The sequence below is a fragment of the Lissotriton helveticus genome, chromosome 1_2 (genome assembly GCF_964261635.1).
Source record: "Lissotriton helveticus chromosome 1_2, aLisHel1.1, whole genome shotgun sequence".
NCBI lineage: Eukaryota > Metazoa > Chordata > Amphibia > Caudata > Salamandridae > Lissotriton > Lissotriton helveticus.
In genome coordinates, this window is record NC_136058.1 from 187857715 (window position 1) to 187875484 (window position 17770).

The 17770-nt window shown below is 46.9% G+C and overlaps 1 protein-coding gene across 45 annotated transcripts in view; it reads right to left on the reverse strand.

The window, feature by feature from the left end:
• The window catches only part of LOC144799531 (uncharacterized), a 5513712-nt gene that overhangs the window by 2015913 nt on the left and 3480029 nt on the right, over positions 1-17770 (reverse strand). The window lies entirely within an intron of this gene.

A 17770-nucleotide genomic window follows, 5' to 3' on the forward strand; every position in this document is an offset into this window, starting at 1 on the left:
CACAGCCAACGCACCCCACGACCGCACCGGCACCCCCCACCACCACCCTCCGCGCCTGGACCCCGATCAACACCGAAGAAACCCGACGCACGATGAACTCCATCCACTCCGGATCCCCAACCGACCCCTGCCCTCACCACGTCTTCAACAAGGCCGATGCTGTCATCGCACCCCACCTGCGGGACATCATCAACACCTCCTTCAACACCGCTACCTTCCCGGAGAGCTGGAAGCACGCCGAACTCAGCGCTCTACTGAAGAAACCATCAGCGGACCCCACCGAACTCAAAAACTACCGCCCCATCTCGCTCCTCCCGTTTCCGGCCAAAGTCATCGAGAAGACCGTCAACAAGCAGCTGGCCGCCTTCCTCGAGACGAACGGATCCCTCGACCTCTCGCAGTCTGGCTTCCGGGCCAACAACAGCACCGAGACCGTCCTCATCGCAGCCACCGGTGACATCCGAGCCCTGCTCGACAACTGGGAAACTGCGGCCCTCATCCTCCTGGACCTCTCCGCGGCATTCAACACTGTCTGCCACCGCACCCTAGTGCAGCGCCTCAGCAACGTCGGAATCCAAGAAAAGACACTAGAATGGATCATCTCCTTCCTCGCCGGAAAGACACAGAGATGCGGCGTACCACAAGGATCATCTCTCAGCTCTACCCTCTTCAACGTCTACATGAGCCCCCTTGCGGCCATCGCACGCCAACACAACCTCAACATCATCTCTTATGCCGATGACACCCAGCTGATCCTCTCCCTCACCAACGACCCCGCCACCGCCAGAGCCAACCTACACGAAGGGATGACAGACGTAGCCGAGTGGATGATGAACAGCCGCCTGAAACTGAACTCAGACAAGACGGAAGTCCTCATCCTGGGCTCTTCTCCCTCCGCATGGGACGACTCCTGGTGGCCCACCGCCCTGGACAGCGCACCCAAACCCACAGACCACGCACGCAACCTGGGCTTCATCCTGGACTCCTCCCTCTCCATGACCAGACAAGTCAACGCCGTCTCCTCGTCGTGCTTCAACATCCTGCGCATGCTACGTAAGATCTTCCGGTGGATCCCCACAAAGACCAGGAAGACGGTCACCCAGGCCCTCGTCACCAGCCGGCTGGACTACGGCAACTCCCTCTGCGCCGGAACCACTGCCAAACTCCAGAAGAGACTCCAGCGGATCCAGAACGCCTCAGCAAGACTCATCCTCGACATCCCCCGACACAGCCACATTTCCGGACACCTGGGAGACCTGCACTGGCTCCCGGTCAACAAGAGAATCACCTTCCGTCTCCTCACCCACGCACACAAAGCCCTACACAACCAAGGCCCAAGATATCTCAACAGCCGCCTCAACTTCTACACTCCCGCACGCCAGCTTCGATCGACCAGCCACGCCCTCGCCGCCGTCCCCCGCATCCGAAGAGCCACCACAGGAGGGAGGTCCTTCTCCTACCTGGCCGCCAAGACCTGGAACTCCCTCCCGACCCACCTCCGCCTGACCCAAGACCACCTCGCCTTCAGGAAGCAGCTCAAGACCTGGCTGTTCGAGCAGTTGCGGACCCCCCCTCCCCAAGCGCCTTGAGACCCTCCGGGTGAGTAGTGCACTATATAAATGCATTGATTGATTGATTGATTCTCTCTGTGTCCTAGGCACACTCAATTTTGCTATTGCCTGAATTCTTTCTGGGAATTCTTTCTGGGGTCAGTTTCCTTCCCTCCTTCGATAAGAGATGACCTAAGTAGGTCACTTCTTGTCGACAATATTGCAATTTGGAAAGAGACACTTTGTGATGTAAGTCAGACAAATGACGCAACAACGACAACGTGGCTTCTTTACAGATTTTCTCAGTATCCGCAGCAATAAGCAAATTTTCAACGTACTGAATAAGTGTAGTGCCATCAGGTAAAACAATCGTATCAAGCTGTGTTTTTAAAGCTTGACTATATATTGATGGGCTTTCACAGTAGCCCTGGGGAGCGCGTTTGAAGCGGAAGCTTCGACCTCCTAAACTGACGCCGAAAATATCCCTACTCTCCTCGGCAATCGGGATGCTGAAGAACGCATTCTTCAAGTCAATCACCGAGAACCAGGTCGCGGAAGCTGGAATCATAGTCAATAGGGCAGTGATATCAGGAACGACTGGAAATTATGGCACAACGATTTTGTTCACTTTTCTAAGATCAATCACAAATCTGTAAACTGGTAGCTGAGAAGGGTCAGTACGCTTCAAAACAGGCAGAACAGGACTATTGCAAACGTTGCCTCTTGTCTCTTCAATTACATCTTTTTCAATCAAATCATAAATGATCGCTAGTAACGCTTTCTCACCTTCACTAGAGATTGTATATTGGACAATTCGTGGCATTTTAACGTTGGCTTACAATGTCACAACATATGGTGGTATTTCCAAAAGACCCACTTCATTAGGACCAGTAGCCCAAAGAATATCAGGAAGAAGCGACAATTCTGTCGGAAGTTTATCCTTTGACAAATACATTGGGGAGACCATTTTCTTACCTAGTGTAAGTTGCACTCCTGAAGGAGAACAATACAATGTCGCATACAATCTTTTCAACAGATCCAATCCTAACAAATTTTCACCACAACCTGTTGTCAGAATAAGGGGTGCTTCTAATTCACAAGGTCCAACAGAAAGGGACATAGGACTAGAAATCGGGTTCCTAACCGGGGTGCCAGAAAAACCTACTGAAACATTCATTTCACCAGACAAAGGTGCGCCAGGGAGTTTAGAGTGCATAATAGAACTCTTTGTAGCACCAGTATCCAACAGAAAAGGCTCTGACACACCTGATGTAATCACCTCAACGTAAGGTCCACTCTGATCTACTGGAACTGAAACAACTCCCTCTCTTTGTCTATGGCTGTCCTAGCAATCATTACCTTCCATATTCTCATCTTATGCATAGTAGTCATCAGCATAGTACTGAGCCGTCCTACCAGACGCATTATTCTGCTGATCAAAACTATTCATTGAGTTCTGTGGCGGAAAAGGGCGCGTGTTCTGTAGGAAATTTCCACGTCCTCTACCTCTAGGTGCTTGTGGAGTACCTCGACCTCGTGCGCTAGAAACACCATTCATACGCTGTAATAAAGCAGGGCAGCTACTTTTAAAAGGACCCTCTTCTTTACGATATGCACACTGATTAGGGCCTACAGGAAAACGTTGTTGAGGATATTCGGTCCTTTGCGTGTTTCTCTGAAACTGCTGAGGCTGCTGATAGTTAATCTGACCACCACGAGGCGGGTACGCCTGTTGTAAAAGAGCCTTTGTTTTTAACTCTTTCATTTTCTTGTCTGCTCTATCTTTCTCATCTTTATCTCTATTTTTGTAATACTGGGCAGTAGCCAATATCTGTGCTGAAGAGGAAACGGCCCACGAACTTTCTGAATCTTTTAACTTCTTACACAACTCGGGAAGCAAATTATGCACGAACTTGTCAACGAACAACCGTTGACCACCTTCTGTACTCATATCTTGACCACTTTGGTCGATAAACGTTTCTTCGAACCTGGTGAAGAAATCAGACACGGTCTCATCTTTCTTCTGCTTACACGCAGAAAATATGTCCCAATTCACCCGCATCGCAGGCATCAAAGTCTTCATGTAAGTAATTATCCTACCAGGGAGGTCTGCCACTAAAGGTTCGGGTTTAGCACCACCAACTTGTCTGCCATTAGCAGCAGCAATATTAACCCATGTATCACCTAACTCCTGATCATGATCCGCATGACGAATCTTTCCCCATAAAGGCTGTGGAACAACATTTCCAAACAACATGTCTATATCCGCTAAATTCATAATGCATGAGCCTGCAGTCTGTGACAATTCCTTGTAATACCCTACAGGATTTTTACGGGGGTCAGGCAAAGTCTGCTTAAGGGCCAAAAATTCAGCGCGCTTCCATGGAACATGTACCCAAACACGCTGAAAGTGTGCCGGTATAGCTGGGGAACATTATTCAGACCAGCCGCTACTTCTTCCTTCCATACCGGAGGAACCTCTCTCATGGGGTACTGTCTCGCTTTCCTCCTAACAGAGGAATCATGCTCAAACAACGACCGAGAAACACCCTCACTTCTAAACGACAACAATGTCGCAACTGCTTTTTCAACATCAGAACCCACAATTGTGCCTTTTGCAAACTCGGACCGTACACGACACAGCTCAGGTGGATTGCATTCTAAATCATTTTCCTCCAATTCCTCACAAAGGAAAACACACATTTTCTCGAAAACGTATCTCTGTTTCGGCTCTTCCCACTGATGGAAGACATTCATAACAGAATCTAGCCCATATCTCGTAGGGTCAGTAACCCATTTGTGTGCCAAGTAATTCAATGTTTCCCGCTCTCTAGAGTCGGGCAGTTGACTACGCAACAGTTTGCTCGTTGAAACAGGGGTCATACTTGTTGCCCCAAAAAGAGGATATAGAAGACTAGCAACAGTGTTAGTCATTCTCTGTCGAACAGAAGGAGAAGTTGACGAGAGAACAGGAGTAAAAGCAGAGTGAGGCAAGGCAGATGCAGATGCAGATGCAGACGCAGTAACAGTAGGAATATCAGAAGAGGCAGTCGATGCAATAGGCAAAGTCGTAAGAAGTACAGAGTGAGCAGGTAACAAAGTCAGCGGCTCTTGAGGATGCTTAGCCGTAGCAGTAGGAGCCAGCTGAAGAGGAGCTGGTGGTTGTGGAAGAACCTGGGGCACAACAACCGGAGGTTGCACAACTAAAGGTTGCGGAGGTGCTGTAGCACTCTGCGCAAAGGGGGGTGGCGAACTCAATAAGTGAGACATTAAAGGATCTTTCTCAAGTTCTTTTGCCGTATCCTGCTGAAGAGGTGGCAAAACTGGGTAACATTTATCGATCGCCATTTTACGTTGCCTGTGCAACTGTTCACTCGCTTGTTCTTCCTCATCATCTTTATATTGCATAGCAGCTTGCATTATCGAAATACCCTTTTCTCTTTTATTCTTTTTAGCTAATTTAATTTCGTTCTGTTTGGCTTCCTTTCGCCATAGGCGGAAAGAGTCAAACATCGCCGGCCGGGCTTTCTTCTTAAAAAGTCTAACCTCTAGATTATCTAATATCTCTGTGTCAAAACTACCATATTGGGGCCATTTTAAGACACCATCTTTTCTGGTGTATCGGATCCATACTTCATTATATGTGATGGGGCCCACACCGTGTTTCACTTAGAGCTCATAGGTTGGAGTTCCAATCGGAGGAACCGGACACGAGTCCTCTAATCAGGAATCCCTATTACAACCAAGACAAAACAAATTTCCAAGTCTGCTAAGACCAGGCATCTTCGCTCTCTAGTCTAGCTTCAAACTTCAAAGGATTATCGAATACGATAGTCTCGTGAATACACGAGTCCCTCGGCTTTCCAAATCAAAGATCTCAAGGGGATACTAAGAACCAACTAAGGACTGGGAGACGCTCCACTTATACTTAACTGAGGTATCGATGACATCACCAGAAGACTCGTCTATCGTTTCGCTCTATCAATCATCAAGGGTCCAAAACAGGGCGATAGTCAGGGCAGCAGTCCTTCGTAGCCGTCGGGAAGCGGGGAACCTCGCAGCAAAGACTTTCGGACCACGTCGACATGCAGGGGTCAATGAAGTGGCGGCCTTCCTCCAGAATTTTCACACGAAGCTCCTCACGAACCTCTGGCTTGGACCGGTACCGCTGATATCGCCCCGTGTTGGGCGCCAACTGAAGTACTGGGTTTTTCGGAACCCAGCGGTCCCAGGGACACACCCTAAGACTTCGGGTCCTTCCTGTTTCAGACTACAGAAACTCAGAGTCTTCTAGGTGAAGTCAAAGGTCGAGTTTATTGGCTGCAACCAAGTAACAGGCATCCTAGAAGTACAACACGGTGTATATTCTCAGGAGACTGCTCAATCTTACAAAGCCAGCCTTCTCTTTTTTTACAAAATATTATGCATCAGGTAAACATTCCTTATTTTACAGTTGACCATTCACATATTTTTAATACAAAGAAAAAGCAGAGTCATGATGACAAGCCCATATTTCAGTTTGTTCAGCCCACAATCAATTACCCGGCAAGGCCCAGTATTTTCATCAGATATCGACGAAACCCCAATAAAAACGGGTGCCTCCTCCTCGTAAAGTAAGTCTTAAAGAAAGAAACAGAGGCAGGTGTGTGTAAGATTAGGAAGGGTTTGTGTGCGATGAAGGGTTTATGGCATGTTGTGCCTTGATACTATCTCGACCGGCCACTGGGAGAGGAACTGACCGAACAGGTTTGACCTTGGGCAGTGGAGTCAGCTTGCCCAGGTCGTGCAGGAGTCAGCGAAGGTGTACGTGTCCTTCAGGCTTGTTTTTGGCCTTAGTCACCGGCCTATGTAAAGGGCAATCACAAAATGGCTGCCATTCACAAAATGGAACCCGAGGGTTCTGGGCAAAAAACTCAGAATACAGGGTGATTTCGTCACTCGAATATGACGAAAATGCTTGTGCATAGTCCACTGGTCATTCTCGGCCTGCTGATATCAAATTTGTCATGATACGAATATGTTCATGACACAGGTCCAAAATTTTCAGTACCACAATGGAATGCTCAGCACAGCAGGGGAATCAGCCCAGCATGCGAGCGTTCCATTAGACGGGAGCGGTCATAGCGAGCTGAGCTCGTCATGAGTACCGGAGCACCGCAGCTCATGACGAGCTGAGCTTGTAATGAGCACAGAAGAGGTTATAGGAATCAGACTGACAGTAGTTCAATTTGTGTCATTTTTGCTCATCCCCATGATCACTTATTGAATCATGTGCTACTTTGCTGTTAATCATGTGCATCATAAGTGTCAATATTGTTTATTGTTTGCTTTTGTCAATGCTTGATGGCATGTCGTCCTTATTTATTTTGCTTGTGTTCCTTATGCCAGTTTGTGTGATCACCATTAAGCCGCTGAGAACACTCTAGCACGCATAACTACACATGCTTCATTCCTCCGTTGTCACGTTCCTCGCACTTTTGACAATGTCCTTAGCAAAAACTATAAATAGCCACACCCATTTTAACACAGTGCGTGGCTTTTGGCTTAACCGCGTCAATAACGAGGTATCACCGCAACGCATTTTCTCGGCAGCCGATCATCTTCACATGTCAGCAAGAAGAGCAGCGCGTCAGTTTCCTCGCTTGGAATCACCACAACGCGTCTCCTCGGCAGCCGATTGACTTCACGCTTGACTTCACGCTTGGCAGCAGAGAGCAGCGCCTCAGTTCCTTTGTCTGCTGGAAGCCGGCTTCAGCAGAAATCTTCAAAAAGAGCTAAGTTAAAGAATGCTTTGAATGTTGTAACTGTTTTTATTGAACTCCGCTTAGCTTGATATTCTGAGACTTTGAACATAATTCTTCTGGCATACTTGACTTTTGGAACTTGATCCTTTAAGCACTGAGTGACTCTGCAGATTTGTAGGTTAAATCATTATTCTACTTCGGTCAATGTTCATTGTAGTCACATTCTGTATAGAAGTCCAAGATGTTTAGTCTTCTTGTGACAATCGTGAAAACCATAAACAATTTCCTTTTACATGCATGTTAATCGCAAGTCGATTGGGTCTTGTTACAGGAATGCACGTTTATATGTAAAGGTGAGTGTCATTCAGATGTTTTATCATACGTGTGTCAGATAACAAAGGGAACACAAGAATATGATACTTTGTTGTGTCTTTTAAAAGTGTTTATTTCAAGAATCCCTGATGCAAGATTCCTTGGTAAGAAAATGTATCCCTGATTCAAGAATTCTTAGGTGGAACAATAGAACCCGACATAGAACACGTATTCACATAAACCATTAGTGGTAATTCCAGATTCATAATTAATAAACAGAGTGTGAGTGGTTTCTAAAAACCAATGATTACATTTGGGAAAAAGAATTAAACTAGTGATGTATTGTTTCTTTAATCCCTAGGTGTCGCTCCTGCTCATTAGAACTTGGATCCTGGCTGGCTCAGGTGGCAGTCTCTTCTCTTCTTGTTTTTCTCTCGTCCCATTCCCCTTCCAGTTTGGGACAACTGCCAGGGCTCCTGTTGCCAGCAGTGCTGAGAGTTGTTCCAGGTGGGTTGAGGATAAAGCATCACTCCCACAGATGCTCCTGGAATTCAGATGTGGCTGGTCTCACAATAGACATAAAGCCAAGCCACACAAAACAAGTCTGTCTGGGCAATGGAGTCCTCTGACGATCGAGCTATCTCTTTACCGGAATTAGCCAAGACCTTTGAGGGGCTACAGCAGGAGGTAGTAGTCTTAAAACAGACTAACCATGCTTTACAGGGTGAATTACACGGATACAAGCCATGGGACTCACCTTGGGACACTACTATTGCTAAAACCAAACCAGTATTACAACCACCACGTTTTCAGTTTTCTTCAGTAACCACAGAGGCTGCAGGCTCCCAACCTATAACTGTTTCAGTCACCATGCCTACCCCAGTCCCTTTAGCTCCCCAGAACGATCAGACCAAACGAACAAGTTACTTACCTTCGGTAACGCTTTTTCTGGTGGATACAGTATCTACCTGTGGATTCCTCACCATGTGAATATCCCCCTGCGCCAGCAGCATTTGGAAATTTTTTGTAGCTCTCCACGCCGACGAGGATGATGTCACAGAACCATGGCTCCGCTCGTGACTCTGCTGACGTCACTGGAGCCATAAGAGAGCCTCGTCGGCGTGATGACATCAGTTCCACCCTTTTTTTCAGTGCCTTTGAGGCACACGGACGGACCGTCACAAACATACACAGTATACACAGTACACAGTATTCAGACCAACACACAAAGTGTGAAATCAATGCAGTAATGCAAAAAGAATTAAACATTTCCATTGAAAACAACAGTCATAAAATAACATCATTGTCGGTATACAAGGGTGAACAACGGGGAGGCAGGTAGGTTAGTGAGGAATCCACAGGCAAATACTGTATCCACCAGAAAAAGTGTTACCGAAGGTAAGTAACTTGTTCTTCTGATGGATATATCTGCCAGTGGATTTCTCACCTTGTGAATAGAATCCCACAGCAGTCCCCACTCCCGAAGGAGGGTGTCCAATCAGCTATACCAAGAAATCCTGGAGAACAGAGCGCGCAAAGTGGCCGTCCCTCCTCACCTCGGTATCCAAGCAGTAATGCTTTGCGAACGTGTGGAGGGAGGCCCAAGTCGCGGCTCTTCAAATATCCTCGACAGGGACACCCCTAGACAAAGTAGAAGTAGCAGACTTTGCTCTAGTAGAGTAAGCTCTTATACCCTGAGGAGGGTCCTTACCCGCCAGGGAGTAGCAGATCTTGATGCATAATATTATCCATCTTGAAAGAGTGCGCTTGTGCACAGATCTTCCTTTCCTGCAGCCAGCAAATCCAACGAACATATACCAAAAAGGCCTGAAGGAAGGAACGCGCAAAGTGTCCGTCCCTCCTCACTTCTGAATCTAAGCAGTAATGCTTCGCGAAAGTATGGAGGGAGGCCCAAGTTGCCACTCTACAAATGTCCTCAACAGGAACACCTCTAGATAAGGCAGATGTAGAAGTCTTTGCCCTGGTAGAATGAGCTCTTAAACCCTCTGGAGGTTCATTACCGGCCAAAGAGTAACAAACCTTGATGCACATGACAATCCATCTGGAAAGTGTGCGCTTGTGCACCGCTCTGCCTTTTCTGCAGCCAGCAAAACCGACGAAGAGCTGGTCATCCGCACGATAGTCTTTAGCCCTATCGAGGTAAAAACTCACCGCCCTCTTAGGGTCCAAACGGTGAAGCCGCTCCTCATCCTTGGAAGGGTGAGGGGGAGGATAGAAGAAAAAAAGGGTAATGGGCTGCCCCAGATAGAAGGGAGTTACCACCTTAGGCAGAAAAGCAGCCCTGGTCCTGAGAACCATTCTATCAGATTGAAGAGTAAAGAATGGGGTTTTTGAACTCAGAGCTTGAAGCTCACTTACCCTCCTTACCAAGGTAATGGCAACAAGAAATACAGGTTTTAAAGATAATAGTCTCAAGGGACACTTGTGTAAGGGCTTAAAAGGAGAACCCATGAAGTAGGTTAAGACAAAATTTAAGTCCCATTGAGGCACAATAAATGGAGTGGGCGGATATTTGTTGGTAAGGACCTTAATGAATCGTAACACAATGGGCGATTTAAACAAAGACGACGGGTCCGGCAAGCAAAGGAAAGCCGACAAAACTGATAAATAGCCCTTGACAGTAGCCACAGAAAAGCCCTGCTGTGTTAGAGAAAGAGCAAATTGAAGGATGTTGGATAAGCGAGCCCTCAAAGGGTCAATAGAATTCTCCCCACACCAATGAACACATTTGGACCACCTATAGGAATGTATAGACTTGGCGGAGAGACGTCTGGCGGACAAAATAACGTCCACCACGTCAGAAGGAAGAGAAAAATAATTCATGTTGCCCCGTTCAATCTCCAGGCATGAAGGCGCAAGTTATGGAGGTGGGGGGGTAGAACCTGCCCCTGCGACTGTGAGAGGATGTCTGCCCTGAGAGGCAGATGGAGCGGAGGACACGAGGAGAGGTGGAGAAGATCTGCATACCACACCCTTCTTGGCCAATCCGGGGTGATAAATATGACTTGGGCCCGGTCCTGGCGAATCTTCCTCAGAACCCGAGGAATGAAGGGTATGGGAGAAAACGCGTAAAGGAGATGTGAGTCCCATCTCAACTGAAACACGTCCCCCAACGCTCCCTGTAACGGATACTGGAGACTGCAGAATGACAGGCAGTGAGCGTTCTCGTGAGTGGCAAACAGGTCCACCTGAGGAGATCCCCACGTCCGGAAGACATGACGAACCACCTCCGAATGAAGCCTCCACTCGTGGTCTGTAGAGAACCGCCGACTAAGACTGTCTGCACGCACGTTCAGAACTCTGGCCAGATGATTTGCCAACAGACAGATCTGATGGTCCCAAACCCAGGACCAGAGACGCAGAACCTCTCTGCAGAGAAAATGCAGCACCACTCCTCCCTGCTTGTTGACATACCACATTGCGGTAGTGTTGTCCGTCAGGACTTGAACCAACTGACCGCGAAGGGAAGGGAAGAAGGCCTTGAGCGCTAAACGTATTGCCTGTAACTCTAGAAGGTTGGTGTGAAGCAACCTTTTCTCTGGAGACCAAACACCCTTGAATTCCAGATCCCCCAGATGAGCACCCCACCCTAGAGTGGAGGCATCCGTAATCACTGTGGCCACCGATGGAGGTAGATGGTAGGGCTTTCATTGAGATAGATTGCCCTCCAAGCTCCACCAAGGCAAATCCGCCTCAGCTTCTCTGGAGATCCTCACAGACTCCCTGAGATCTCCGTTGTGTTGATACCACTGCCTGCGGAGGCACCACTGGAGTGCCCTCATGTGCCAGCGTGCCTGGTCGACCAACAGAATGCAGGAAGCAAACAGGCCGAGCAGGCCAAGGGCCTTCAGGACTGGAACAACCGCTCCACTGTGAAACAAAGGAATCATTTCCTGAATGTCGAGAATCCTTTGTGGTGGAGGGAATGCTCGACACACAGTAGTGTCCAGTCCTGCCCCTATGAACAGGCTGCGCTGAGAGGGCACCAGGTGAGACTTGGGCATGTTTATCGAGAAACCCAACTTGTGCAACAGCTGAGTTGTAACCTGCAGATAGTGAAGCACCTTCTCCGGCGACTCTTCTTTGATCAGCCAGTCATCCAAATAGGGGAAAACCGGAATCCCCGATCTCCTGAAATGGGCTGCCACCACACCCAACACCGCCATTACCTTGGTGAAGACTCGAGGTGCAGTAATAAGTACAAACAGGAGGACCGCAAACTGATAATGTTGCAACCCTACCGTGAAAGAGAGATACTTCCTGTGCGACTTCAGGATCGGAATATGAAAATACGTGTCCTGCAAGTCGATCAACACCATCCAATCTTCCTGTTGCAAAGCTTAAAGATCCTGCGCAAGGGTGACCATCTTGAACTTCTCCTGCTTCAGAAAAAGGTTCAAGTTCCTGAGATCCAGATAGGACGTAACCTGCCATCCTTCTTGGGTATCAGGAAATACCGGGAGTAGCATCCCTGACCCCTTTCCCGCCCTGGAACCACCTCTATCGCACTTTTTTCAATAATGTTAGGACTTCCTCCTGCAGGAGAAGAAGGTGGTCCTTCGGGCAAGCCCCTTGGCAAGGAGGGTAATTTGGATAAAATTCTCGAAAGGGAAGAGCATACCCATTCTCTACAAGATTGAGAATCCAAAGGTCTGCAGTGACCGATTCCCAATCTTGAAGAAAATGAGTAAGCAGACCCCCCACAGGACCAGCATGATCCAGAATGGTGGATCTAGGGCTGCTTTGCTGTGGTAAGAGGAGGGGAGGTAGAGGCAGAGGAGGAAGATGGCTGATGGCCTCGTGGGCAACCTCTGTTCTTGCCCCTGGAGGATTTGTATAAGGTGTTTTGTTGCTGCTGTTGCTGCTTCTGAGGTTGTCTATAGGTCCAAAAGGACGACCTCCCAAATCCTCGGTAGCTCCTGGATATTAGCCTCTAGATTGAACCTGAAGACCCATAGATTTGGTGTTGCTTTACTGTCTTTAAATCTCTCTAGAGCTGCATCAGCTTTTTTGCCAAAAAGCCCAGAACCATCAAAAGGGACGTCCAAAAGCGTAGCCTCAACATCTGAGAAGAACCCTGATGATTTAAGCCATACACTCCTTCTTGTAGCCACAGATGATCCCATGATTCTGGCGACAGAGTCAGCAGTGTCCAAACCACTTTGTATGACCTGACGTGCAGCTGCTTGAGTATCTTGCAAGACCTCATTAAAATGTTGTCTGTCTTCTTTGGACAACTTAGGTGCAAGCTGTTTCGCCGAATCCATTAAAGCATGGATATAGCGACCCGAAAGACAGGTTGCATTAATGGACTTTAGGGCCATGCTTGCTGAAGAAAACACTTTTTTAGCAGACAGGTCGAGTTTCTTCGATTCCCTGTCAGCTGGAACTTGTGGAAAGGCACTAGAAGATCTTTTTGAGCAGGTAGCTTGGACCACTAGGCTCTCAGGAGAAGGATGGGATGTTAAAAAGTCTGAATCCGCTGGAGCTGCCATGTATCTCCTGGCAATAGATTAAGAAACTACGGGAACCAAAAAGGGCTTGCGCCAGACCTCCATTACCGGCTCAGTGATTGCCTCATTGAATGGCAGTAAAGGCTCTATAACTGAAGAAGGCGAATGAAGAACTTCCGTCAAAATGTTTGATTTAAATTCAGTAGTGGGAAGCTTAAGATCTAAAAGTTCTGCTGCCTTTTTTATCACTGTGTGGTAGGGGACCACATCCTTTGAAGGAGTATCAGATGTAGGTGAAAGTTCTCACTCTGGAGACACATCAAGGCCACTTGCTTGCCTTAACTCTCCAAAATATTCATCTAAATCTTGAACGTCATCTTTCTCCATTTCTTCCAAACAAAACCTCTGTTCCTCTATTATCCTCCGAGCTTCTCTCCTAGACCTCATTCTAGGTACCGGATGGATCCGGAGCCGGCGTCATATATGGATCCGGTGGCACAGCCTGCACTGATCGAGGTCAAGCTGACGGTGCCGGACATGACGGAAACAGCATTGTTGTCCTCGGCGCTGGGAAATGCCAAGACGGCGCCTCCGGAAGAAATGGCTTGAAGTGGGCCTGGGCATAGGCCTGAGGAACCCCCAGATTAAACGCTAATGGACCCATGGGACCCAAAGATGCTCCAGAGGGGTACATAGCTCTATGGAAGACTCCATACATAGCATTAAGATAATGCGAGGGATCTTGAGCTGGGTCAGGAAAAGGAGGATAGGCCCCGGGGACAGATTCCGGTGTAGGCGTTACCGTGTTCGGGCCAGCCGGTACCGACAGCGGAGCCAATAGAGTCGCCTGCTCATCCGGCACAGAAACCTTTTCCACTGGAGCAGGAGAATGTTCCGAAGTCGGTGAATGAACCGGCATCCGAGATCGAGCTGGAGAAGCTGCAGGAGAAGCCGATCTTGCAGGAGATGCTGGATTCTAGGGAGCAGTAGAAACAAAGTCCTTACGGCATCGACGAGCTGGAGAGGTCGACTTCAGCACCGCTTCTCTATCAGAATGGCATTTTGAATAATGCCTCTTCTTCTTCTTATGCTTCTTAACTCCCGAAGCATGACTCGACATCGACTTCGAGCCCGACCTCGACCGCGACCTGGAAGGAGACCTCGACCTTCTTCTACCTCTTTTCTCCTTTCTCATCTTCTCCATGAAGAGTTTTGATTCAAACTCCTTCAATGCCTTCGGGTTCATTTTACTACAGCAGGCACATCCCTCGACATCGTGATCCGACGACAGGCACCAAACACAATCTTCATGCGGATCTGTAATGGACATATGTCCTCTGCACTCCCTGCAGGGCTTGATCTCGGACTTCCTTGATGACATCCTTGAAAGGAAACAAGAAGAAGCACAGGAATACAGCCAGAAACACAAAGTAGCAAGTGAAACTACTGAGAGTCCTAGAAAAACCGTTAGTGTCGACGGCGCGGAAAAAAGGGAAATGACATCATCACGCCGACGAGGCTCTCTTATGGCTCCAGTGACATCAGCGGAGTCGCGAGCGGAGCCATGGTTCTGTGATGTCGTCCTAGTTGGCGTGGAGAGCAACAAAAAAATTCCAAATGCTGCTGGCACAGGGGGATATTCACAAGGTGAGAAATCCACTGGCAGATGTATCCATCAGAAATGCAAATTTTATGAATCAATGCCCACTGCATTTCATATGTCAACAATCTGCATTCCCTGATTATACATCCAAGGTAGTGTTCATTCTTTCTTATCTGGAAGGGACCGTGGCCACGTGGTCATTGCCCTTTGTAGAACAAAACAATCCTATTTTACCTGATTTTAGTAGGTTTAAGGAAACCATGTGTACACTCCTCGCTAAACACCAGTTTGTCCAAGCAAGTGACAACGCACTATTAAACTTACGGCAAGGCAAACAAGATTTGCTATCTTATATTACCTCCTTCAACTGACTTCTCGCAGAAATAGAATGGCCAGAAGAAAAAAAGACATCCCTTTTTATCGTGGTACCCTGGATGTACTGAAGGGTGTAATCGCACAAATTGTAGATTCTCCTACAGATTGTGCAGAATTTATAGATTTAGAGGTCCGGCTGGATCATCGTTCAGGAGAACGCATAGGCGAAAGAAATCATGGGGATTTCTCTCAAGTGAAGATTGTTAATAACGATAAAAAAGAACACCCAAGTATCACTCTTTCTCCTGACTCCTCAGAACCAATGCAGATTGGTGGTATCAGGGGCCCCCTTTCAAAAGACGTAAAAGACCGACGAAGGCGGTTAAACCTCTGTCCCTACTGTGGTCGTGCAGGACATTTTGCTCCGGACTGTTTAGCCAAAACCCCATCTTGAAAAGCGAAAGGTCTTACAAATCCTCCAATTCCTGTAGTAGATAAAACAATGCTGACTCGGAAAACTCTCTGGCCCGATAAGGACTGAGGCCCCCTTATCATACATTCTGGGCGACACGGTCTCATATCATTATCTGGCAAACACCACAGCGGCTATGCCAGGTCACCTTACTCTCATCATTACCTTGATTATTTTGAAACAAATGAGGAAGGTAATACCTATCCTGTTAGACTCTGGGGCTTCAGGAAATTTTATGGACATTGGTTTAGCACGTACACTTAATATTTCCACTATTCAAAAAGAAACTCCTGAACCTGTGAGAGCAGTAGATGGATCGGAATTATCTTCTGGCTTCATTCTCCATCAAACTGCACCTTTGACTATGTTGTGTGCAGATGGTTTCTCTGAACTATTTCAATTTGATCTAATTGATACCCCTGTTTTAGAGCCATATTAGATATACCATGGCTCTAGTTACATAACACAAAAATCGATTGGGTTAAACGTACGGTTACCCTAGACTCCACGTATTGCAGGCATTCTTGTGACGAAAAGAGACAAAAGCCGGTTATTCCTCTGCATTGCCATTCTACTCAAGAATCAACAAAACCTACACCCTTACTGATAAGACTATTACCGTATCAACAATTTATGAGGATTTCCAGGATGTCTTTTCTGAAAAGCAGGCAACAATCACCCCCTCAAAGGTCATATGATTGTTGCATCAATTTGATTTCAGGAGCCTCGTTGCCATGCAGCAGAGTATATGCCCTGTCTAAACCTGAAACTCTGTATATTAAAGAATACCTAGACGACCTTTGACTCCAAGCATTCATCAGACATTCCACTCACCTGTTAATTCTCCACTTTTTTTTGTCCCAAAGAAGAATAACGAATTGCGCGCTTGCATCGATTATCGAGTTATCAATAAAGTTACTGTCAAGAATAGGTATCCCCTCCCTTTGATATCAGTTCTTCTTGACCAGGTGCGTAAATCCACCATCTTTACAAAATTGGATCTGCGGGGCGCATACCATTTAATACGAGTAAAATCTGGAGACAAGTGGAAAACCGCCTTTTGAACAAAATTCATTATTTGAGTACACCGTGATGCCCTTCGGGTTGTGCAATGCGCCCGCAGCCTTCCAATTTTTCATTAATGAAGCGCTACATGACTTTTTGGATGTATTTGTTACATCGATGACATTCTCATTTACTCATCCTCCACAGAAGAACACATCAGTCATGTGAGGGCAGTGTTGCAAAGAATGCGAGAAAACAACCTCTTTGCTAAACTCGATAAGTGTGTTTCCCATTTTACTAACATCGAGTTTTTAGGCTATTTGATTACTCCAGAATTCATTTCTATGGATCATTCTAGAATGCAGGCCATACTACGATTGGAAACCCCAGGATCTCTGAAGGACATCCAACAGTTCCTGGGTTTCGCCAATTTTTATTAGTGATTTATTCCTAACTTTTCCTCCATTGTCTCTCCAATTACCCACCTTTTGAAAAAAGGGGTTACGTTTCATTGGTCTTTAGATGCAGAACATGCATTTCGGATGTTAAAACAAACCTTCACTAAAGCACCCATTTTACGTCATCCCGACCCTTCACAACCCTTTTACGTGGAAGCTGATGCTTCCCAAGTAGCTGTTGGAGGGGTCCTTTCCCAAAGAGATATAGAGACTGGTAACCTCCACCAAGTGGCCTATTTTTCGAAAAAACTTCTTACCGCAGAACAAAATTATACGGTGGCTAAGCGGGAATTGCTAGCGATAAAACTAGCCTTCCAAGAATAGCGACACTATTTATTAGGAGCCCGTCAAACTGTAACTATCTACTCCGACCACCGTAATCTTCAATTTTACCAAAATGTAAAGGCGTTAACACCACGCTACCTCCGTTGGCTCTTGTTTTTCAATAAGTTTGATTTTATAATCACTCCTAGACCAGGGAAAGAGGAACTCAAGTCTGACACACTGTCTCGTTTTAAGTTATTCCAACTCAGACTTGACAATGATTCCATCTGGTTCAATTATTCCAGAACAAAAAATGTTGCTCAATGTTCTTCCCAAGAGTTTTTTACTCAATTACAACAAGCAGTACTAACAGAATCACTACCTCCAAACGTCATCAGGAAAGAGAACCTAGCATACTTTGATAATCATCTGTACATTCCCACACCATCCTCACAAGAAACTATTTTACATTGGAATCATGGCACTACTCCTGCTGGTCACCCGGGTTATAAAAAAACTTTGGAATTGTGCCCTCCATGATAACTGATGTCAAAGAATATGTTCAGTCCTGTT